Source organism: Cololabis saira, chromosome 21, assembly GCF_033807715.1.
Source record: "Cololabis saira isolate AMF1-May2022 chromosome 21, fColSai1.1, whole genome shotgun sequence".
NCBI classification, from domain to species: Eukaryota; Metazoa; Chordata; class Actinopteri; order Beloniformes; family Belonidae; genus Cololabis; species Cololabis saira.
Genome location: NC_084607.1, coordinates 31,069,032 through 31,093,764, shown reverse-complemented (window position 1 = coordinate 31,093,764; position 24,733 = coordinate 31,069,032). Strand labels below are relative to the sequence as shown.

Genomic DNA, 24,733 nt, shown 5'->3' with positions numbered 1-24,733 from the left:
CAACACCATTACCTGGGACTCCCACACCAACACCGTTACCTGGGACTCCCACACCAACACCATTACCTGGGACTCCCACACCAACACCGTTACCTGGGACTCCCACACCAACACCATTACCTGGGACTCCCACACCAACACCGTTACCCGGGACTCCCACACCAACACCATTACCTGGGACTCCCACACCAACACCATTACCTGGGACTCCCACACCAACACCATTACCTGGGACTCCCACACCAACACCGTTACCCGGGACTCCCACACCAACACCATTACCTGGGACTCCCACACCAACACCATTACCTGGGACTCCCACACCAACACCATTACCTGGGACTCCCACACCAACACCGTTACCTGGGACTCCCACACCAACACCATTACCTGGGACTCCCACACCAACACCGTTACCTGGGACTCCCACACCAACACCATTACCTGGGACTCCCACACCAACACCGTTACCCGGGACTCCCCACACCAACACCATTACCCGGGACTCCCACACCAACACCATTACCTGGGACTCCCACACCAACACCGTTACCTGGGACTCCCACACCAACACCATTACCTGGGACTCCCACACCAACACCGTTACCTGGGACTCCCACACCAACACCATTACCTGGGACTCCCACACCAACACCGTTACCCGGGCCCCCCACACCAACACCGTTACCCAGGCCCCCGACACCAACACCCGAGAGCCAGCCCACACATAAACATGCATATATACATACACACACATATAAACATCTATACATATACACATATAGACATATACACATATGTACACTAGGCCTGTGTTGAACAAATTGATTTTGTGATTCTAAATCTACTCTCATATTAATTCCTAAAAATCGATTCGGATGTCTAAAGATCGATTGTTTTTCAGAATTACATACATTACATACGTTCAATGAAGTTCATATTATCTATATTTACTATAGCTTGTTTGGTTTTTTATGTTATTGAACACACGGTTTGTCATGACATACTTGAAAAATGGGTGCTTCATGGCAAGCTGTGTCTGGTGACAGAATAAATGAGCTAAAATGATTTGTTTACTGCATGAGCTGTTGCAATTTCTTTTTTTTATCACTTTAAATGGATATTGAAAGTTATTTATTTCTTAGTTATTTCACAATATTATTGTGAAATTATTATTCCACTAGTTAAGTTACAGTTTTACAACATTTTTACAACAGCTCAAAAAACATTTTTAATAACACTAACCCAAATCAATATCTGATCGAATTGAATCGGATCGAATCAAATCCTAATGATCAATTCTGAATCTTAAGAATCGGAGTCGAATCAATTCTTGACATTTGAATCGATACCCAGCCCTAATGTACACATATAAACATACAGATATGTACACATACATACACATATAAACATACAGACGTATACACATCCTACCCATCCTTTCAGCAAACTGTTAAGGTGTCAAGAAGATCCTTTTTGAAGCATGACAACAGTGACTATGTTGAACTGTCAGCTAACAAAACCTGCAGTCCTAAAAACATCCAACTCAAAAGGTCCTGAATATTTTGAGAGGCCCTGTAAATCAAATAGAGCAGCATTGTTTATAGAAATTGGGGACTAAAGCCCCTTTTACTTTCCCGGTTGCCCCATGTTTATTCCCACAAATAGTGTTTTGCATGTCCTTTTTCCATCAACTGACTGAAGGTCGGGTGTGGAGCTGCCCCCTCACTAACCTTCCTCCAGGGGTGCACATAAACACAAGTCTGGGCTGATGCAAATAGGTTGGCACAGGATGGTGAGGGGGGCCGCTAGCCCCTCAACCTCAAAGCCAAGGACGCCATAAACTGGCACATTAAGGGAACAGTAAAAGATGCTCCATTGTTGGAGCAGCTGGCCACTGAACTCTCAGACTACATTTTTGCAAGAAACAAAACTCAGGTCATCAACAAATTGAAGAGCCCATGAAAGAATTTCTAGGCGATTAATGACCACAACACCAGGAGCATCAGAGGAGTCTGGACTGGCCATATTTCCATTTGTGCCACGTGATTTTGGGAATCCCTTTGCTTTACGGTAGCATGGATCCCGGTCCATCTCCTGCATCCAGCGCTGCAGGAGCCAGCTTTTCCAATCTTGGTGAGGACAACCGAACAGACAACGGGGTCCCTCATGTTGGGCAGTACCACCCACTGATGACTCCTGACTCCTCTTCCCTCAACTTCCCTCAACTCAGCCTCAGTCAATAAGGAGGTAATGACACCGCTTGCATTTACACTGGACAGTGCACTTTAAACACACGTTCTTCATCCAGGTTAAGTTTAGAGGTTTAATCTAAAAATGCCTTAACCCTTGTGCTGTCTTCGGGTCAAAATGACATAATTCTCCTGTCCTTCTTTCCTTCTCCCTTCCTCTTTTCTCCCTCCCTCCCTCCCTCCCTCCCTCCCTCCCTCCCTCCCTTCCTTCCTTCCTTCCTTCCTTCCTTCCTTCCTTCCTTCCTTCCTTCCTTCCTTCCTTCCTTCCTTCCTTCCTTCCTTCCTTCCTTCCTTATTTTCTCCCTTCCTTCTTTCCTTCCTTCCTTATTTTTTCCCTTCCTTCCTTCCTTCCTTCCTTCTTTCCTTCTTTTTTCCCTTCTTTCCTTCTTTCCTCCTGCTCTCTCCTTCCTTTTTCTCTTCTTCCTTCCATCCTTCCTTCCTTCTACATTCCTTCCTTCCTTCCTTCCTTCCTTCCTTCCTTCATTTCTTCTTTCCTCCTGCTCTCTCCTTCCTTCTTCCCTTCCTCTTTTCTCCCTTCCTTCCTTGTTTTCTTCCTTACTTCCTTCCTTCCTTCTTTTCTCCCTTCCTTCCTTCCTTCCTTCCATCCTTCTTTTCTCCCTCCCTTCCTTCTTTCCTTCCTTCCTTCCTTCCTTCCTTCCTTCCTTCCTTCCTTCCTTCCTTCATTCCTTCCTTCCTTCCTTCCTTCCTTCCTTCCTTCCTTCCTTCCTTCCTCATTTTTTCCCTTCCTTCCTTCCTTCTTTCCTTCTTTTTTCCCTTCCTTCCTTCTTTCCTCCTGCTCTCTCCTTCCTTTTTCTCTTCTTCCTTCCATCCTTCCTTCCTTCCTTCTACATTCCTTCCTTCCTTCCTTCCTTCCTTCCTTCCTTCCCTCCTTCCTTCTTTCCTCCTGCTCTCTCCTTCCTTCTCCCTTCCACTTTTCTCCCTTTCCTTCCTTCTTTCCTTGTTTTCTCCCTTCTTTCCTTGTTTTCTCCCTTCCTTCCTTCCTTCCTTCCTTCCTTCCTTCCTTCCTTCCTTCCTTCCTTCCTTCCTTCCTTCCTTCCTTCCTTCCTTCCTTCCTTCCTTCTTTCCTCCTGCTCTCTCCTTCCTTCTTCCCTTCCTCTTTTCTCCCTTCCTTCCTTCTTTCCTTGTTTTCTTCCTTACTTCCTTCCTTATTTTCTCCCTTCCTTCCTTTTTTCTTTCCTTCCTTCCTTCCTTCCTTCCTTCCTTCCGTCCTTCCTTCCTTCCTTCCTTCCTTCCTTCCTTCCTTCCTTCCTTCCTTCCTTCCTTCCTTCCTTCCTTCCTTCCTTCCTTCCTTCCTTCCTTCCTTCCTTCCTTCCTTCCTTCCTTCCTTCCTTCCTTCCTTCCTTCCTTCCTTCCTTCCTTCTTCTCTTCCTCCTTCCTTGACCTGAAGACAGCACAAGGGTTAAGAGACCATAAACTTGAGAGCTCAGTCTGTCAACTCTTACTCTTGCAGTAATAGGCACTAGTGGTTTCCATATGGCAGAAGACAACCAATCAGAGCAAGAACATAGACTTGTCAAGCTCCAAAAGTGATCATGACCTTTCTTAGATTTGTAACGTTCTAACCAACACACATATAAGTATAAACAGGTATTGATTTAGTCATAAAACAGAGAACAGGATTTAGAGCGGAGGTTCAGCATCGGCAACCAAGGCCAATGAGATCCAGCAGTGTATCTTTTTCATTGGCCACAAAATTCAATTTGTCTGCGTGAAGTCAATTTTCTTTGTCCTTTTCCATCTCTGCTCTTCTGCATCATGTGGACCAAATAAAACAAAAAGGTAACCACGTGTCTATGGTAGCAAGCATAATATACTGCTCTCTTCCCAGCATGCAACGCTGCTTGATACAAAGTTGCATTCTCTATTTTTGATTAAAACACATTTCTTGCAAAAAATGATGAAACAGGTTTAGCAGTCATGCACTTGGATTAGTATCCATGAATCCATCATAGCACTCGTAAAAGTGATAACAAAACTATAAGACCATTCTCTGTGTTGGATAAAAAAAATACAGTTCATGGTATTTTATCTGTGTGCATGTTGAATCACAACGTGGTGGGAGGAAACAGTCCAGCTGGAATTGAGTTGATTAGTAGAGGTCATGTGAAAGGGGGGCTGATTTGTTTACTCCATCCATCAATCAGAGAAAACCAAGTCTAAGTGTCAGCGGAAACAATGACAGGAGAAACAAGTGAAATGGACGGCAGCCAAAGGGTAGCGGCACCATACCGACAACACATCTGTCCAGAGAAAAACTTCATAAACTAACATGAAAATGGTGGAGATATGAGGCAAAAAATGAGCCCCAGAGGGGAAAGTTGATGATACATATTTACACAAACCCACACACCAGCATTAGAAGTACATGTGAATGCCACTACAGTAAAACTGAGACACGAGTCCCCTCTCCTCTACAGTCCACCATGCTGCTCCAAGACATACAGCTCACATGCCTGCACACACACAAAAAGAAGACATGGGCACAGCAGTCTGGCTCATGATTGGGTTTGCCCTAATGCTCTTGGATGCCACATGTCCTTTAATGCCAAAATCATAGAACTGCACCATCAGAGAGAATGCAGCAGAAATAGAAGGAGGAAATACCACGTACAGTATCAGTCAGCTATTTCTCCCGTATAGCTTTAGCCAGAAAGAGGAGAAAGCTCCGTATAACCTACATATCCAAGATTCTGTCTGCAAACATTTAAAATCATGCAGCACTGATGGTTATCACCGTCCCTCTCAGCAGACTCTCAAATGCCTCAGTGATGCTCTTATTCTTTTTTTGGCTCGGTTGCTTCCTCTCTATTTTTGTGCATTGTGACTATTTTTGCCCTGCAGTTGTCACATCAATCTCTGTCCTGTCAGACGCCGGTGTTTACTCAGCATATATAATCACGCCGGCCATATGTCTTACACATGCACGCAGAGAGAGGCTAGTAACACGACCAACGGACCGAGCATCCCACTCCGGTCAGTGTGTTCTCCTACTATTACAAAGGGGGGGAAAAAGGTAAAAAAATGATGATAGGGTCCAGCGTTTGGTAACTATGGCTTCTTTTTGGGAAATACCCCAGCATAGCACAGAATACCCCAGAGAGGTAAGACCCCACCACAACAGGCACGTTCTCAGACTGGGGAGAAGCAGGTAGCAGATCCCATACTGCAAATATACATGTGCAAAAACAGGCACTTAAACAACAAAGCTGCTGTCTTCCAGACCCCCTTCTTTCCTACGGGGTGTTTAAATCAAACTTGCATGGGGGAAAAGTGAAAACCTGCCGTCTGTCCGTTCATCAGTCCTTCCCTCCTTACCTTGGATGGGTCAAAGACAAACTGGTGGTTGCCGTGGCACCAGATTCCTATGCACTGGCCATGTGAGAGCAAATTATGGTAAAGAGGTGTGAAAATATCCTTCCAGCCAGCTGTCTTTTGTTTCTTCTGGTTCTGTATCCTCACCTCTCCCTTGCTGCCTCTGCCTACTGGTCCCCACTAATGCATGAACCGAGGAGACGGAGACAGCGGCAGCGGCAGCGGCAGCGGCAGCAGCAGAGCCTGTCTCCAAATCTCCAAGCATGCACAAGAACAGAGGCACAGACACACAGACACACTCACCGTCCTTTTAATTAGCTTGTTTCAACAACCAGCGCCGACTAATAAATCAAGTGGCTGCAATCACCTCCTCAGCTCCATTGATCCAACAGAAGACACACACACATACACACACACACACACATAGAGGGTGTGCAAGAACATGTGTGTGAAGGAGAAAGAGTGTGTGAGAGAGACAGTGATCTGGAGCAGGAGAGAGAGAGAGAGAGAGCAAAATGGAGAGAGGAAGGGAGGGCATGCGTTATGTGTGTCAGCTCATTTGTATGCAAAGCTTGTTTGGCCTCTCCATCCATCTCTTTCCCACTCCCTCTATCCATTTTCTCCTTTTATCCATCTTTCAGTCCATTCCTACATCCTCTTTTTTTCCCCCTTCCTTTTAGAACAAAGATGACTGAAAGGATTCAACAGACTAAGGAAAGTGGAGGGAAGTGGAAGAGAGATGTGTGTGCGTGTTTAAAAGACTACTCAGCAGGGAGCCTCCAGCTCTGGAAGTGGGCTAATGTTATGTGGCTATTGATGCAGCATCACATAGGTCAGACTCGGGTGGCCGGACTAGATGGACAGTGGCAGGACGTGAGCTCACTTCTGTGTACTTGAAATGCAAAAATGCCTGTAAATAGAGGAAGAATAAAAGTTTGTATTTATGCAGATAACGCTTGCAATGAACATACAGACTATCATATTAAACCAAATCATCCCCTCATACAATAAAACGGCGGGGGCTCGTTCTGCTGCAGCTGCAGCTGAAACAATGACAGCTGAGGAAATAGCATTATTCTTAGCAAAGTTATTAATGTTTTTTTGTTTTTTTTTTCCCCCATTGGGTACTCCAGCTTCCTCCTACAGTCAAAAAGATTGCATGTTAATGTGACTAGAGCAGGGGTCTGCAACCCAAAATGTTGAAAGAGCCATATTGGACCAAAAACACAAAAAACAAATATGTTAAAGCTGACATTTCGAGAAAAAAGTCGAAATGTCAAGATTAATTTTGAAGTACAATTTTAAGAAAAGAGTCGAAATGTTGAGAAAAGTCGAAATATTGAGAAAAAAATTGAAATGTCGAGGAAATAGTCAAAATTTTGTGAAAAAAGTCGAAATGTTGAGAAAAAGTCGAAAATGTCGAGAAAAAATAAAGATTTCGAGAAAAAAATCGAAATGTCGAGGAAATAGTCAAAATTTCGTGAAAAAAGTCGAAATGTTGAGAAAAAAGTCGAAATGTCGAGAAAAAGTCAAAATTTCGAGAAAAAAGTCGAAATGTCAAGATTAATTTTGAAGTACAACCTTAAGAAAATAGTCGAAATGTTGAGAAAAGTCGAAATGTTGAGAAAAAAGTCGAAATGTCAAGGAAATAGTCAAAATTTTGTGAAAAAAGTCGAAATGTTGAGAAAAAGTTGAAAATGTCGAGAAAAAAAAAAGATTTCGAGAAAAAAGTCGAAATGTCGAGATTAATGTTTAAGTACAATCTCGGGAAAAAAGTCGAAATGTCGAGAAAAAAGTCGAAATGTTGAGAAAAAAGTCGAAATGTCGATATTAAAAAGGAAAGGAAAAAGGAAGAAAAAAGTCGAAATGTTGAGATTAAAAAAGAAAGGAAAAAGGAAGAAAAAAAAGAGAAAAAAGATGAGAAAAAAAGGTCAAACATTTTTGACAAAGCTCCAGGAGCCACTAGGACGGTGCTAAAGAGCCGCATGCTGCTCTAGAGCCGCGGGTTGCTGATCCTTGGACTAGTGATTCAGAATTGCCCATAAGAGTGAATGTGAGGAGCTGGTTGTCTATTTGTGGCCCTGCGATGGACTGGTGACCCGTCCAGGGTGTACTCCGCTTTTTATCTGAAGAGAGCTGAGATAGGCTCCAGCAGGTCCTCGTGAGTCTGCATAGGACAAAGCAGGTTTAGAGAATGGATGGACGGATACTAAACCTCTTAGCTTTATCCATCCATTTCCTATATTATTTCCATCCTGTTCAAAGTCAAGAAGGCACCAAGCCAAATGTTTGATATCATCAGGTGAGAGGAAGGGTACAGTACATGTAACCCCCTCTTCCTGCTACCAATGCAATCACTTCAACATTTTAACCCTCAGAGCTAAAGTTCATAACTAATTGGATTCTTTCTAAGCCTCCTCATGAGCTTTTATTTTTTTCACTTGATTTGGACTGTGTAAATATGCAAATATCCCCAAAACTCGAAGGATAAAGTCAAGCTTACCATTTGCTGAAGTATATCTTACAGTAAGTTATACAGATATGTTTCTATCTGTATGAAAAAGCTTTAATTTCAAGAAGTCACATTCCTCTACATGCCACTTCCTTACAACCAAATAATCAATTATGTGAAGCATTAATTGTTGATGATGCCTAGAAGTTATCTGGATGTGCACACCAAATATATCATTGGAATTTAAAAACTCACTATCTAAGCATGAAATCTACATTTTAGCCAAAAGGGATTTTTCCAAGTTGAAACATTTCTATAATTGCAAATCATTTTTATTCTGAGTTCAAATCGTTTTATTAGGGCACGAGCACTTACAGTGCAAAGGCCCTATTGTATCTGTAGGAGATGTCGTTTTTATTTTCCTCGTTTTTATTTTTCTTCAGACGAAGTGAGGGCCTTTTTGCCCCCCTAAACGTGCCCCAAAAGTCACCCAATTTTGCACGCAAGCCAGGCCTGGTGAAAATTTTGATATTTAATGGTTTGCATTAATGGGCGTGGCCTAATGGCTCAACAGCGCCCCCTAGAAAACTTCGTGCCTCAAGCCCCACAATACGGTTTGATGTTCTTGCACGAAAATTGGTACACACCTGTATCATGTCACAACCATGGATCTATAATATTAACTGGATACAGTGCCCAAAATGGCCGCCCATTCATTTCAATGCATTCTGCTCAGCCAGCGCATGTGCCGAAAAAATCTCGGACTTCCGGGTTTACTTCCGTGTACACGGGCCCATAGAGCATGCACAGTTGAGTCACCTCCCATGATGCTCTGGGGCCTCCCATCATGCCCCGGGGCAACATCAATGGCACCGACACGGCCGTGACGTCACGCCCAGAAAGAGACTTTTCTTTGACTTTTCTGGCCGTTATAAAACATTTTTGACGGATATAAAGTCCATGACTTAAAAATATAGAATACAAAGATTAGTAATTGTCGGTGATTACAGCTGGAGGTGTCCTGTGAACAGTTTTAGAGGCTTCTCTTTTACTATTGCAGTCTATGGGAAAAAAGCTTTCTGGGCCCCATGGGATTTTTTGTTGCAGTACCGCGGCTGGCCACTGGAAAAAATCGGCACACCTTCTGAGCGCGAGACTGGGGGGCTGGTCACAACTTAAAGAAAAGTCTCTTGGCGCCATGGCCGAAACTGAACAGGAAGTCGGCCATTTTGAATTAATCGTGTAATTTTGGCGCAATTTATGCCATTCCTTCGGCCGCTTCTTCGCCCGAACCGTAACGTTCATCCAGGTGTGTTATACATCAAAATGTGCGTCTCGATCCTGCAACGATGCATTACTTTTCTCAGTCAAAAGCGTTACCGTGGCGACGATAGACGCTGATTGCTTGATATTTGATAGTCCCTATTTTCTGCCATAACTTTTGAATGGGTGGTGTCATCGGACTCGGTTTTGAGTACTTGACCTTCATTGGCATGAATTAGCCCCACCCCTTCTTCTGATTGGTAGGTATTTGATAGTTCCTATTTTCTGCCATAATTTTTGAATGGTTTGACGTAAAGAGTCATGGGTGGTGTCATCGGACTTAGTTTTGAGTCCTTGACTTTTAATGGTGAAAATCGTACGCACGAGGGCCCGTTTATCGCTGCTTGCAGCTTTAATTATTATTATTATTATTATTAGGGCCCGAGCACTGACAGTGCGAAGGCCCTATTGTATCTGTAGGAAATGTTTTTGTTTTTCTCGTTTTTCTCATTTTTTTCGTTTTTCTTCTGACTAAATGAGGGCCTTTTTGCACCCCTAAACGTTCCCCGAAAGTCACCAAATTTTGATATTTAATGTTTGCATTAATGGGCGTGACCTAATGGCTCAAGAGCGCCCCCTAGAAAACTTTGTGCCTCAAGCCCCACGATACGGTTTGACGTACATGCACAAAAATCGGTACACACCTGTATCATGTCGCAACTTAAAGAAAAGTCTCTTGGCGCCATGGCCAAAACTGAACAGGAAGTCTACCATTTTGAATTAATCGTGTAATTTGGCGCAATTTATGCCATTCCTTTGGCCCCTTCTTCGCCCGAACCGTAACGTGCCCCCAGGTGTGTTATACATCAAAATGTGCGTCTCCATCCGACGACTTACATTACAATAGACAATGCGACAATAGACACCAAAAAGCGCACGCCCCCTTCATCTGATTGGTCCATATTTGATAGTTCCCACTTTCTGCCATAACCTTTGAATGGTTTGACATAAAGACTTGTGGGTGGTGTCATCGGACTTAGTTATGAGTCTTTGAACATAATTGGTGCAAATTAGCCCGGCCCTTTCATCTGATTGGTCGATATCTGATAGGCAGGCAGGCAGGCAGGCAGGCAGGCAGGCAGGCAGGTAGGCAGGCAGGCAGGCAGGCAGGCAGGCAGGAAGGCAGGTAGGTAGGTGTAGGCTAAGACATGTGGACCAGACAATGCTACACAAGGAGCCGGGGATTATGCAGGGTATCAGTAGACATGAGACCAGGTGAAACGGATGAAGGTGATGATGGCACAGGTGCAGTCCAAGATGTGGAGAACTGAGGAATGCTGGGAGTATTAGTGTCAGGACTGGTAATCAGCGATGATGGCCGTGGTACTGTGGGGAGAGCGGGCATGACGCCTAACCAACAGTATGAGAAGTGACAGATGCTCTTACAAACTGGGAGTTCAAAGGAGGGACTGTTGCACGGCGATCCACAAATGATTGTTTTTTGCTTGTTTATTTTGATTTCTTTATGTTAATAGATGTTAAGTGAATTGATTATTTTTTGCATAAAGCAAAATATGTCCCTGTCTTCTACCCTTCAAATTGTATAATGTACTTGCAGTTTTTAACCTTTATTTTGAAATTCAAATGTTGTGCACTATAGACTTACGCAACCACTAGAAATTCTCTCTCTCCCTTCAGACATTTTGCTGAGCTAATAAAACTTTATGTCATTGTTCTCTCAAGTACACAACATAACGAGGTCTTTATTCTGATTCTTGACTGATGGGCAACTATCCATTATGTCTTTTAAACGGCATGCAAAAACGATATGAACTTTAATGGCTGCTCATTAATTAACTAATCATAAGTCAATTAAAAACTGAAAATGTACTACCTGACTTTAGTCTAAAAATCTGTGTATTTTAACAGTATGACAACATTTTGCCAAGAAACCTCAAGAAATAAATAAATAAAGCAACCATAAACCCAAAAACCGGTGGACCTCTGCAGTTCAGAGAACCGCAGATGCCAGACGAATCAAGATGTTTATGGACGGGTCAGTTAACCAGGCTGTTGGTTCCCTCCGTCGTAGCCTCTCTTCATTAATACAGTTTTACTTCAGAGGAATTAGATTAGGTCTGTGGATCGATTCAAATGTCAACAATCGATTGATTCCAATTCTAAAGATTCAGAATCGATTATCACAATTTGATTTGATTCAATTCGATTCGATCCAATATAGATTTGGGTTAGTGTTTTTAAAAATGTTTTTTGAGCTGTTACCTGAATTATATGACTCTGTAGTTATGCAACATATGTATACTAGTATTATATTGAGATTCAACAGCAAGTATTGGCAGCTAATGATGCTGTAAGGACCAATCACCTCCCAGAATGCTGATAGAACTGCTTTCAGAAACATTGTGTGGGGCAGAAATACTAAACAGATCCATGGCAGCAAACAGAGGAGGCCAGAGGTTTCTGTATCTGCAGCAGTGCACTGCTATCCAGACACTAACCTGGTGCATTATAAAAAATATGACATTGAAAATTCCCCCAAAAGCTGTTATTGTTGAATACATATGCACTTTTAAGTTTAACATGAAAAAGACATTCTTAGCCAGTGACAATGTAAACATTGTTTTTATGTGTATTAAAAGTTAAATAAATAAATAAAAATATAAAATTTTCACATTTCTTTGACCGACTGGTACATGTTTGGGATTAGCTCTTCAGACAGACCTTTGCTAGACACCATAACGTAGTTAGTTTATTTAGCCCCTGAAGCCCTTGTTTTCAACTACTGTACTCCATACGGGCGCATATCTGTGCAAATGTTTATTTAACCCTTGTGCTGTCTTCGGGTCAAGGAAGGAGGAAGGGAAGAAGGGAGGAAGGAAGAAAGAAAAGAAGAAAAGAAGGATGGAAGGAAGGGTGAAAAGAAGGAAGGGAGGAAAGAAGGAAGGAAGGGAAAAAAAGTAGGAAGGAAGGAAGGAAGGAAGGAAGGAAGGAAGGAAGGAAGGAAGGAAGGAAGGAAGGAAGGAAGGAAGGAAGGAAGGAAGGAAGGAAGAAAGAAAAGAAGAAAAGAAGGAAGGGAGAAAAGAAGGAAGGAAGGAGAAGAAAAGAAGGAAGGAAGGAAGGAAGGAAGGAAGGAAGGAAGGAAGGAAGGAAGGAAGGAAAGGAGAAAAGAGGAAGGGAAGAAGGAATGAGAGAGCAGGAGGAAAGAAGGAAGGAAGGGAAAAAGAAGGAAAAAAGGAAGGGAGAAAAGAAGGAAGGAAAGAAGGAAGGGAGGGAGGGAGGGAGGGAGGGAGGGAGGGAGGGAGGGAGGGAGGGAGGGAGGAAGGAAGGAAGGAAGGAAGGAAGGAAGGAAGGAAGGAAGGAAGGAAGGAAGGAAGGAAGGAAGGAAGGAATAAAAGAGGAAGAGAAGAAGGAAGGAAGGAATAAAAGAGGAAGAGAAGAAGGAAGGAAGAAAAGAGGAAGGAAGGAAGGAGAATTAGGTCATTTTGACCCAAAGACAGTACAAGGGTTAAGAGAACATGTAATTGTCTGGTAGTTATAGAGTTGACTTGAGTTTCATCTGTTGCGGTCCGTTGGACGGTTTGGACAGGAGATCTCGTGATGTCGCACCATCTGGTTCCTGAGATTGGTTGTATTACCGCAATACTTCACTTCTGTTTGGCATTCCTAAATCGCTTTGCTTTTGTCCAGCTCACCTTTCTTGCTGTCGTTTCTGAACCCGAAATGTCACCTGGTACGAGATTTAAGCCTTTCAGGAGTTCTCAAAACCAGCTTTGTTAACACTACTGCTACTCTTCAACGCCATGTTCATTGTTTTATAGTTTCAGACCAAGCGCATGCGTGAATTGAATGACGCGACTACTGGGATTAAAGTTCACCGGGCGAAAATGTAATAATGAAAAAAAAAACGATCTTTAGACACAAGAATCAATTTTTAGGAATTAATATGAGAATCAATTTAAAATCGGAACATCGATTTTTTTCAACACAGGCCTATATTAAATACCCCTGTTTTAGTTTATACACAGCCCCTGACCTGTATTTTATGAATAATGCTTCATAAAAGGGACAAAGAGAAAAAGAAGTGGTCAAATCCATTAACTTTACTATTTCAACATCTCACAAGGAGAGGAGATGCAATGAAATCTAATCAACCTCTAAATATTCTGCCGGTGAAATATATCACCAGTCAGTCATTCCCTTCAAATTACCACCTGACTTGGCTCTCCTTCCCCTCCTCCCATGCTGAGTGTGTTGTGTGGGTCTCAGAGGAATTGTTATAGTGGTAGATGAGAAATGGCCTGACCAAGATGGAAATGAGACGGCTGCCTGTTATGGAGCCATTATAGTTTACAGCACATTGGATGCCGGTCCCGTGGGTCTACTCTCCTCCTGGCCATATACTCCACTGCATCTCATTGTCCATCCCCCCTCTCTGTGCCGGCTTGTACCACCCTCAAGCTCATAGTAGAAAATGTATCCTCCCAATATAAATTGTTGACTGATGTGTAAAGAAATGTTAGCGCAAATGATGGAGGATAAAGAATGTGGTATGGGGTACTTAGCACATACTACTTTCCTTTGAAATATTCAACTTAGTCATGCAAACCTCACAACCACAGTGCTCCTGCAGACATTGACAGCACCCTTGGGGGAATGGGATGCATTCCTTTACCTTTATTGCAGACTTGCACCTGCTGTGTTTAAATAATTAATGCGATTCTCAGCCCATTAGATATTGTTCATCTTTATCATTTTCATTTATGCATGACATTTTTGCCATAGTGATGAGTATGAGGACATATTCAGAGCCAGAAGTAGAAATACATTAAGAAATGCTTTATATCAGTGCAAAAGCACAGCTGAACAGACCCCAGCATCAGCACCACGATGGCCAAAATGTGTTCAAATCAATATATTTTACTCTGTATTTATTTAAAAACTCATTACTTAGTGAAGCAGTGATGAATTCACGTGTAAGCTTTTCTTTTGGCTTCCATTTGTATGAACACTAAAACTAGAAAATACCAACAATAGATAAATTAAATCCAATATTGTTCTTTTTCTATTTATGTCATGTCACAATTATTATTTTTGTCCAAAGTTTTATTATGATTATTCTTTTGTTGGGAGAAGGATGGATAAACAACTCCAATTGTGAATCCTGACATTACCGTTTTGGAATATGCTTTGTTGAAAGGTTCTTGGGCGTGCAGGTGTCAAGGGTGGACTCACTTGAACACATTACAGTATGTTTCTATATTTCTCACTGGGAATATGCTTTATCTTGCGTCTGTAATAAATGTTGTTCTCAAAACGACATAGCAGGGTGCACCTTCCAACATGATTGTTTGCTAAAATACTATTCCAGAGGAAGGCTCCTTCCCATTTGCTTCGTTGAATTCAGTATACTTTTTGGCATTGCTTTTATTTTGTTATTACAACTCTTCTACGATTCACATTTTAAAGATCCACTTAGATACACCTCAAGTGTGAGAGATTTTTCTTCTTAAATACCAACAACTAACACTACTAACAACACAATAACTAACAACAAATTATTTCAACTCCTTATGCAATCATCTTGATATAAATGATTGCTCTATTTCTGTTGTTTTGCCTTATTCTAGCCAACTAGAACTTGTCATTTTTTTCCCTAAATGAAATCATAATTCTTGTACTTCAAATAAAGAATCTTGAATCTATGAATAGTTATAGCATTTATTTCAGTTTGATAAGAGCAGCAGACATAAACCTATTGTTAGTCTCCAATTTAAACATTTTTTACATTATTTTTTTCCGCCTGTAAAGGTGTAATGGTGTAATAGTTTAATGGTGTAATGGTGATGAAGTGAGGATTTTATATTAATTGTATTAATAGTGATTATATTTGGCTGCAGTTCAACAAAATGTAAGCCAGCTCATTCTTCCTCCAACTGCTCCCTCCATTACTTCGTTCTCTCTGCAAAAACGACAAAGTGAGCTGCTTATTTAACCCTACGCAATTGGAAAAGTGATTCCGATATTATTAGACCCCCTTTTGTTAAGTTTTCTAGGAATAATCATGATCTGTCTTAACCTAAATGTTCAAACACTATTGATCCAGCAGACCAACAAATTAAACACAGCACATGTGTTTTCTTGATTCACTATTTCTTGAAATTTCTCTCAGACTTTACTTTTTCTTTCTCTGGATTTTTTGGCTTTCAATTCCCCCGTTCTCAACTTTTCCCTGACCGTCTCCATCACCTGCCTTCTGTCAGGGTCAGGAATAAGGGTCCGCCTTTGCGGAAAGCTCATGCTGCATTTTCATGTGAATCAAAGTCAAGTATGTCTTAATTTTTATGACATTTGCATTATAATACAAGATTGTGTTTGAATGTTAATTTTCAAACTGTAATAATGCTTCTAGCTAGCCCGACCCGTATATCATTATGCATACGCAACCTTCTCTCCTTTGTTTGCACCATTCACTTGTTCTTGTGCAGATGCAGCCAGCATAAGAAAAAAAAGGTAAAAATGCATTACTTGTGCTTGTACTTCATGCAACATTTAAATGGTCTACGGATACAGTATGAATATACAAGTTGAGGAAAGGTGCCCCCACCCTTCTAAAAATCACTACCAATCTCCTCACAGCAGCTGACTCTGGCCTACACTCCATCCTCATCCTCCTTGACCTCAGTGCTGCCTTTGACATAATTTCACACTCCGTCCTCCTCAATAAACTCATCCATAGGCATCACATACACGCCCCTCCACTGGTTTCATTTCTGTCTCACAGGCTGCACCTCAGTTCATATAGCTTAAATCTTTCAGATCCGACCCCTCCCCAGTCAGCGCAGGTGTCCCCCAGGGCTCTGTCCTGGGCCCCCTTCTCTTCATGACCTACCTCCTCCCACTCTGCAATAGTTTTCTCAAATTCAATATCTGTTTTCATTGCTTCACTGATGACACCAAGCTCTACCTTGCTAGTAAAAACCAGACTCCATATTCCCACCATCCTCCTTTATCTCCTACTTATCTGAAATCAAATCCTGGTCCACCTCAAAGTTCTTGAAAATAATCAATGAAAAAACTGAGCGTTTCTTCATTGGCACAAAATCATCATTATCCAAAGCAGACAGCTTCTTCCTCACCATTGACTGTTCTTCAGTCTCCCCCTCCCCTCTTAAGAGGTTAAGAGTCTGGGTGACATCCTTGATAGCACATTTACATTCCCATATCAACAAAATCACCCACTCTGCTTATTTCCACCTTTATAACATAAACCGACTCTGCTCCTCTCTCACTGTCCACACTTCCTCCATCCATGCCACCACCCGCATCGGTTTCTGCAACTCTCCCCTCTTTGGTCTCCCCCAGAAGTAACCACACAAGCTTCAACTGGTCCATAACTCTGCAACCCAGATCCTCACAAGAACCCCCACCATTCCATCACATCACCCCCTGCGGCAGCCCCACAGGCTTTCAGTCTGCGAATGGATAAATTACCAACTCCGCCTGTTCACCTTCAAGGCTATCCATAACCTCGCCCCCCCTTATCTGTCTGACCTCCTCCAGATCACCATTCCAACCCTCCCCCTCAGATCCTTCTCCTCCATCCCCCTCACTGTCCCCTCTGCCTGCCTCAGCACCACGGGCAGCAGAGCTTTCATCCACTCTGCTCCCAGACTCTGGAACTCCTTACCACCTGACCTCCAAAACACGGACTCTCTTCCATCCTCAGATCCAGACTCATCACTCTACTAATCACTCTAAGTCCAACTGCACTGTCCTTTATTTCTTATACTTCATGCTGATTTGTATATTGTTATTTTATTTGTTTATTGGTCAGTGTCATTGTGTTTCGTGAAATGCACTTATAAATACATGTATTAACCTCATTATTATTATTAAAGAAGAAAGAAAATAACACAACAATTGATGGACGAATATGAAGTTTATTGAAACTTCATGATGAGAAAATTTACCACCAGTCTACTCATACCGTAAATGTACCAAGACTGTTTCTACTGTCTTGGAAGATGAAAGTAGCAAAACATAGGTTTGAAAAGTTTAATCTGAAATAATCCGAAAATCATCTACAACAATACGCATTAGACAGACAAGATAAAGATGTTTGGCCATATTACACCAATGGGCAAAAACACTGTCTGGACACAAAGACCCCTAGCAGACTGTCAAGCACTGGTACACAATGGTTATTCATCAACTGTTTACTTACAGTAACAACAAATTCATCTCTTTAAAAGTGTTTGAGAGCCAAATGTGAGCCCATGTGTTCAACAGCTAGATCTTAGATAAAAATGGGTTATTGCCACGGGGTGGTGGATGTAGGACCCAAATGCAGGAGACCAAGGAGGCCGGAGTTCTAAAAAATAAAATGTATTACTAAAAACAAACTGTCATCCTGGGATCCATAGGACTTGCAATGTCCTGAAGCAACGCTTCTGGTGGGCCACACTGGAGAAGGACACTCGCGAGTACATCAACGCCTGTCCTGTCTGCAACCAAAACAAGCCCTCTCATCAGTCCCCTGCTGGGCTTCTGCATCGGCTCCCGGTGCCTCGGCGTCCGTGGTCCCACATCTCCCTGGACTTTGTCACTGGTCTTCCCTCTTATGGTGGTAACACTGTCATTCTCACAGTTGTTGACCGGTTCAGCAAGATGGCACACTTCATTCCTCTTCCCAAACTCCCCTCTGCCAATGAGACTTCTCAGCTGGTCCTACTCCACATCTTCCGTCTCCATGGTCTTCCCGTAGATGTGATCTCCGACCAGGGTCCGCAGTTCACCTCTATCTTCTGGCGGGAGTTCTGTGCTCAGCTTGGGGCCTCCGTTAGCCTGTCCTCTGGGTTTCACCCCCAGTCCAATGGACCGAGACTGCCCACGAGAGACTGATGAAAATGACCGATAGAAGATTTCTCTGGTTTTACAAGCAACTAAATCGTGTTTCAACCTGCTTCAGTAATTTGATTTAGTTTTTATTTAAAAAAATAATAGTAATTTATCATTTGTTGTTTTTCATCTGAGGTTTTATTTTCAAATTTTAAGAACAAGTAAGAATCTGCAAAAGTATATAACTGAATACTTTCATTCGTAAAAGACAGTATTTTCCTTGAAAGCGTCATCTCCTGTGTCAGGTTTTACCTCAGAGCGGTGCCGCTTCACTCAAGAGCAGCAAAATGCCATTAGTGCCAGATACCATTAACATAAACACATGTAGGCAATGGTCCACAAATATCGGGGGGGACACAGCAGGTGCTTTCCCCTGTCACTGTGATAGGAAAATAAATTCCATTATATTCCCTGTGCTGTGGTTGGCTAAGTTTGGCCCCGCCCCTTTAACCAGGAACCACCGTGTTCCCTTGTTTACTTGCTATCAAACCCGGAGGGACGAAGGGAGATGATGCATGTTATTGTCAGCACACCAGATGGGGCCCTGAAGCTGAGAGCAGATAGAGATAGCTCCTTCTGTAATGATATGCAAATCGACATGACTCCAGGCTGGGGATGGGGACAAGGTCACTCTAATGGATGACATTGCAAAATAAAGCCAGTGACAGGTTGTAAACCTGCATGAACATAAATCACAGTTGTCAAACTAAGTCCGCAGCTCATCTGAGACCGAGACCCAGCATCCAACACTGAGGCAACTAATATTAATACTTTGATTTAATTATAAATGGTTCTCTTAAACAGATAATTCCCCTCCCACCCCAACATTTTTTTTACTAGTCCATATACATTCAGATTTGACACTGATTTGATCTTGTTTAGGGTTGTTGGGATCGTATCATCTGTTATACCATCATTGCACTTAACCTTTGCAGGTATTTTTAGCTATAATTTTTATAACTTTTTACAACCAATAAAAATATATGTTTTGTCTATCATCCTACAATGCTAGATGTATCATATTTGATCCATTCATTTCTGAAACATGTGCATCACCCCACAATTGGAAAAAATAAAATAAAATGTTTTATTCAATTGAATAAATAAAATGTTTCATAATGATAAAAATATATCTATTACTTGGGAACTGTAAATGACAACTAGGACTGTTATTATCATTTCCTGTGTCAAGCATTAAGGGTTAATTACCAGCACCAAACATAAATCCTGCCTGTAGCCGTAAGAAGGAATCTCGTTTTCATATTATTGTATTTTTCTCCCTAGAATAATAAATGCTGACACCAGGAGCACTTCAACTTGTCAACGTAAAGACAACCCTAATATGAGTGACTAAAAAATATCACAACATGTTAATGTTAATTAACTAAATTAATTGATTGAACATTTATTGCACATGAAAAGAAATTGAGAGAACTGCCAAAGATGGCTAAAGCTGCAAATAGTGGCGATGCCAACAAGATTCTTCTTTTCATGTATTCAAAAAGACAACACAGTCATGCTCAGCCTCAAGGCTGGTGCGTCCACCCTCATCCAGTTTAACAGCAGGTTCCCTGAGTTCAGACCCAGCAGCACTGAGAGATGTTAAAACCATGATGGTTGATGGCCCAAGTGCTCAGCGACCAGATGCAGACTCGCCTTGCCAGTGACTGGCAAATCCTGTGATGGCAGCGAAGGACTCTCGGGACAGTGACAGGTTTCCTCCAGCAGGCCAAATCCAGTCATGTAGTACTATTATTTTCATTTCTGTGTATGTCAATACACTTTACGCACTGGGATTCTCCTGAATGCATAGAGTACAGCAAATATGCCATTTCTTGCTGATCTTTAATTTAGCAGCTGCAATCTGCATCTGAATGAGATGAAATACAAAAATGGTGTGCAAGATGAGATGTACAGTACAGGACTGTCTCAGAAAAATAGAATATATTGTGATAAAGTCCTTTATTTTCTGTAATGCAAAAATGTCATACATTCTGGATTCATTACAAATCAACTGAAATATTGCAAGCCTTTTATTATTTTAATATTGCTGATCATGGCTTACAGCTTAAGAAAACTCAAATATCCTATCTCAAAAAATTTGAATATTCTGGGAATCTTAATCTTAAAATGTAAGCCATAATCAGCAATATTAAATAGGCTTGCAATATTTCAGTTGATTTGTAATGAATCCAGAATGTATGACATTTTTGTTTTTTTAATTGCATTACAGAAAATAAAGAACTTTATCACAATATTCAAATTTTCTGAGACAGTCCCGTATGTTAAAGGCCTCAGACACATGTAGAAACATCCCTGTAAACCTGCTTTTTGAGGAAACTGCATCTAAGATCAAGTTTATCAAACCTGATTTGCAGGTTAAGCCACAGGCAAAAATGGCGAAACAAAAGGCATTAAGATGTCAGGAGACTATTTTAAGTTATGCAGATGTTTAACAAAAGGTTCAGCTCCAGACTTCAGCTAAACTAGTGACAAACTGTCTCTGTTTCGATGGGAAACAAAGACAAATCGATGTTGCTTGGTCAACTACCTGCTGTGAGTCTGTCTCCTCGCACTCAGGTTTCATATGGGTGAAACATCTGCTCTCGTATTCTTGTTTTTTACTCTCCCACTGCTGATAAACCACCCTGTCAACACTCCCAGCCAGGAGAGTGACATCGCTGCCTCCTGACTGAGCTTGTTTTACTTTCCTTTGCCCCCCCAGACATACATGTAGCTGGTTGAATGGTTCAGCTGATGACCTGACAGCGTGGATCACCCAAGACAGTTAATTAAGCACATCCATCATCATAACGGTGATGTTTGGAGGCGGATCTTCAGTTTAGGTTCACGCCAGAATGGCTGTTCCATTCGTGACAACATTTTAAGTATAATCAAGTATAATTTCTCGAATACGGATGAAGAACAGGATCTAGAAGATTGTTTTAACCCTTGTACTGTCTTTGGGTCAAAATGACCTAATTCTCCTGTTCCTTCTTTCCTCCTTCCTTCCTTCCTTCCTTCCTTCCTTCCTTCCTTCCTTCCTTCCTTCCTTCCTTCCTTCCTTCCTTCCTTCCTTCCTTCCTTCCTTCCTTCCTTCCTTCCTTCCTTGTTTTCTCCCTTCCTTCCTTCCTTCCTTCCTTCCTTCCTTCCTTCCTTCCTTCCTTCCTTCCTTCCTTCCTTCCTTGTTTTCTCCCTTCCTTCCTTCCTTCCTTCCTTCCTTCCTTCCTTCCTTCCTTCCTTCCTTCCTTCCTTCCTTCCTTCCTTCTTTCCTCCCTTCTTCTCTTCCTCCCTTCCGTCCTTCCTTCCTTGTTTTTTCCCTTCCTTCCTTCTTTCTTCCTGCTCTCTCCTTCCTTCTTCCCTACCTCTTTTCTCCCTTCCTTCCTTCCTTCCTTCCTTCCTTCCTTCCTTCCTTCCTTCCTTCCTTCCTTCCTTCCTTCCTTCCTTCCTTCCTTCCTTCCTTCCTTCCTTCCTTCCTTCCTTCCTTCCTTCCTTCCTTCCTTCCTTCCTTCCTTCCTTCCTTCCTTCCTTCCTTCCTTCCTTCCTTCCTTCCTTCCTTCCTTCCTTCCTTCCCATCCTCCCTTCCTTATTTTCTCCCTTCCATCCCTCTTTTCTCCCTTGCTTCCTTCTTTCTTTCCTTTTTTCATTCTTCCTTCCTTCCTTCTTTCCTCCCTTCTTCTTCTTGACCCGAAGACAGCACAAGGGTTAATAAAGGTAGTGATGTCAACACAGATATATTAAATCCATCTATTATTCATTATAAAGCACCTAAATACCTCCGCTAGTTTCTAAAAATACCCCTCGCCAATTTAATTAGCATATGGTCATTAAAATTGATTTATTTGACATTTAGGCAACAATGTGCAATACAAAAACCTACACCGTGCACTATTGTGTGTCAGAGTTTAAATCATTGCCACAGGGGTCAGAGACTCAGCCTTCTACTCTCTGACATCAGAGCTGATATTAACTGAGACTAGCTCGCTAAAAATATATATTTTTTACGTAATCCTTTCATTTGTCACTGCCTCATCAGTTAAGATGGACAACGTACGGATTAATCATGACATCGCACACGTTTTTTTTCTGTTTACATGATATAAAATGAAACGGAACAAGATATATCTGCTGAAATTTCCTTCAGTTAAAATTGTTGAAATTTCATGAATTAGTAGACTATAGTATTCTGCAAATTATGTTTAAAGCTCATAAAGAAAATCTACCAATCAACATTTAGAAAAGATTAGAAAAAAGAGAAAGCAAGTATAACTTAAAAGGAACAGAGATTTTTTTAAAACCAAGATTCAGGACTAAATTGATGGAACATTGTGTTTCTGTGAAAGGAATCAGTTTATGGAACAAGTGTTTTATTTACTTAGTTGTTGTTTTTTAAATTTTTAATTTATGTTATTTGTGAATTTATTTTTGGGGAAAAAGGGGCAGATCAGATAAGATTCTTCTTCTTCTGCTCCTTTTTCATTCACAATTTATGAACATTTGTGTTTATATTTGTATTGAATTCTTTGTTTTATTATTTTTTTTGAATGAAATAAAGAATGAAACGAAAATGAAAACTATCCCAGTCTAGACTCAGAAAATGTGTAAATGTTTTAATACATTTCTGCATCTTACACCAGAAAGACGGCGCGCAGCTCGGATGGTTCTTCAACATTTTAAGGATGCCGTGAGCGCCCTGGGCGGCCGGGACTCACTATAAGACTCCCACATGCTGGAGCAGAGCGCCTCATTAGGTAGGACACGCAGCAGTGGGGGCGGAGGACCAGGAGAGGATCAGTGGGAAGATAAAAGCAGCTGAAGGGGATAAAGCTCCACACGTTGTGTGAATTAAATCTTTCAAAATGCTCCTCCAGTCACAGTCCTTTCCCCTGGCAAGTCCAGATGTGTGTGACCCAGGGTGGATGGAGTGTTGGAGGACACTAGCAGATCATCTGAATGGGCCTCTTACAGATAATGGGATGGACCTAAATGATTAGACTTGAACTGCCCACAGCTTCTTAATGAGTTGTAATTATTAGTCACAGATGGCCAAGCATCCAGCGCGTAAAACATGTCATGTGGCTAAAATGTCACGAGCAACATGAATTACAGAGATGCAGGGAGGTGGGACATCACTGCCCTGCACTTCCCACTGCGTCTGGACTCCATCTTTACACCGCAAAAACTCAAAATCTTACCAGGAATATTTGTCTTATTTCTAGTTAAAATGACTCATTTTTAGTCAAAAAATCTCATTACACTTAAAACAAGAGTAATTACCAGAAAAATAACTTGTTATTTGACAATTTTCACCTGTTTCAAGTAAATTTTCACTTGAAATAAGTAGAAAAATCTGCCAGTGGGACAAGATTTATCTTCTTATTACAAGCAAAAAAATCTTGTTCCACTGGCAGATTTTTCTACTTATTTTAAGTGAAAATCTACTTGAAACAGGTGAAAATGTTTTTTTTTTTTTTTTCCAGTGATGAGTCTTGTTTTAAGTGTAATGAGATTTTTTTGACTAAAAATTAGACATTTTAACCAGAAATAAGACTAATATTTTTGTTAAGATTTTGAGTTTTTGCAGTGTATGTATTTATCAAAGAATAACTGGGATGTTAGTTTGAACTAATATTTCTTCTCCAGAGATATTAGCTATCTTAGTTTTTAGACATTTTATTTCAAACTAAGTGTCGTAAAGTAAAATCAGGAGAGAAGAAGAAAACTCAAAGTAAAACATGATTTCCTGTATAAAATACTCTGTACATGGAGTTTGCTGTCATGAATCTCATCAATTTAAATAAGGGACCAATTTTAAGCTCCTCTTCTTATTTTCCTTCTTCCTTTACCATTTTTTAACAAATGATCCGGAAATAACATTTCCCATTTGAGGAGCTGCACGTCCACATTGGCTTCAGAAAATAAAAACAGGAGGCCCTCGGTTATTTCCTCAGTTGAGGCAGCCGAGAGATTGACACTGATGATTCCCCTCAGCTTTGACCACACGAGCCCCCCCAGCTCAAACACACAGATTGTTGATGCCCAAAGAGAAGCTTAAAGCTTTTTCTGGAGGTCCAAACTCATGAGGTGGAAAAAAGGACCTGCAGCACAAAGAAAGCTATCAATTTCCTGAACATAAATTACAGTACCAGAATGAACATAATAGAAAGACAAAATAAAGGTACAAAACCTTTATGAACTTATCAAAGGCAATCAAACAATACAGGCCCTCTCATTCATAATGCTTATCAAACGTGTCCATTTACCTGGGACTTTTTACACTGCATCATTTATGGAGCCCTTTGTCCCAGCGAGCCATTAATCTCTGGCCGGGGGGAGTCAGTTATGAGGGAGGAGCCGCAGCACAGATGTGGTCAGAGTGGGACTCACAAATCAACATTTACTGAAACACTGTCCGCTCACTCGGATGCTGAAGGAGCGGTCAGAGCCCACTCAGGTAGTGGAACCAGAGTGGTGATGGGCTGTGGTCATGCTCTGTGTGCTATCAATAGATGTG

The 24,733-nt window shown here is 41.5% G+C and overlaps 1 pseudogene; it reads left to right on the top strand.

Moving 5' to 3' along the window:
• The window catches only part of LOC133421573 (nucleolar protein 58-like), a 254,014-nt pseudogene that overhangs the window by 80,976 nt on the left and 148,305 nt on the right, over positions 1–24,733 (top strand).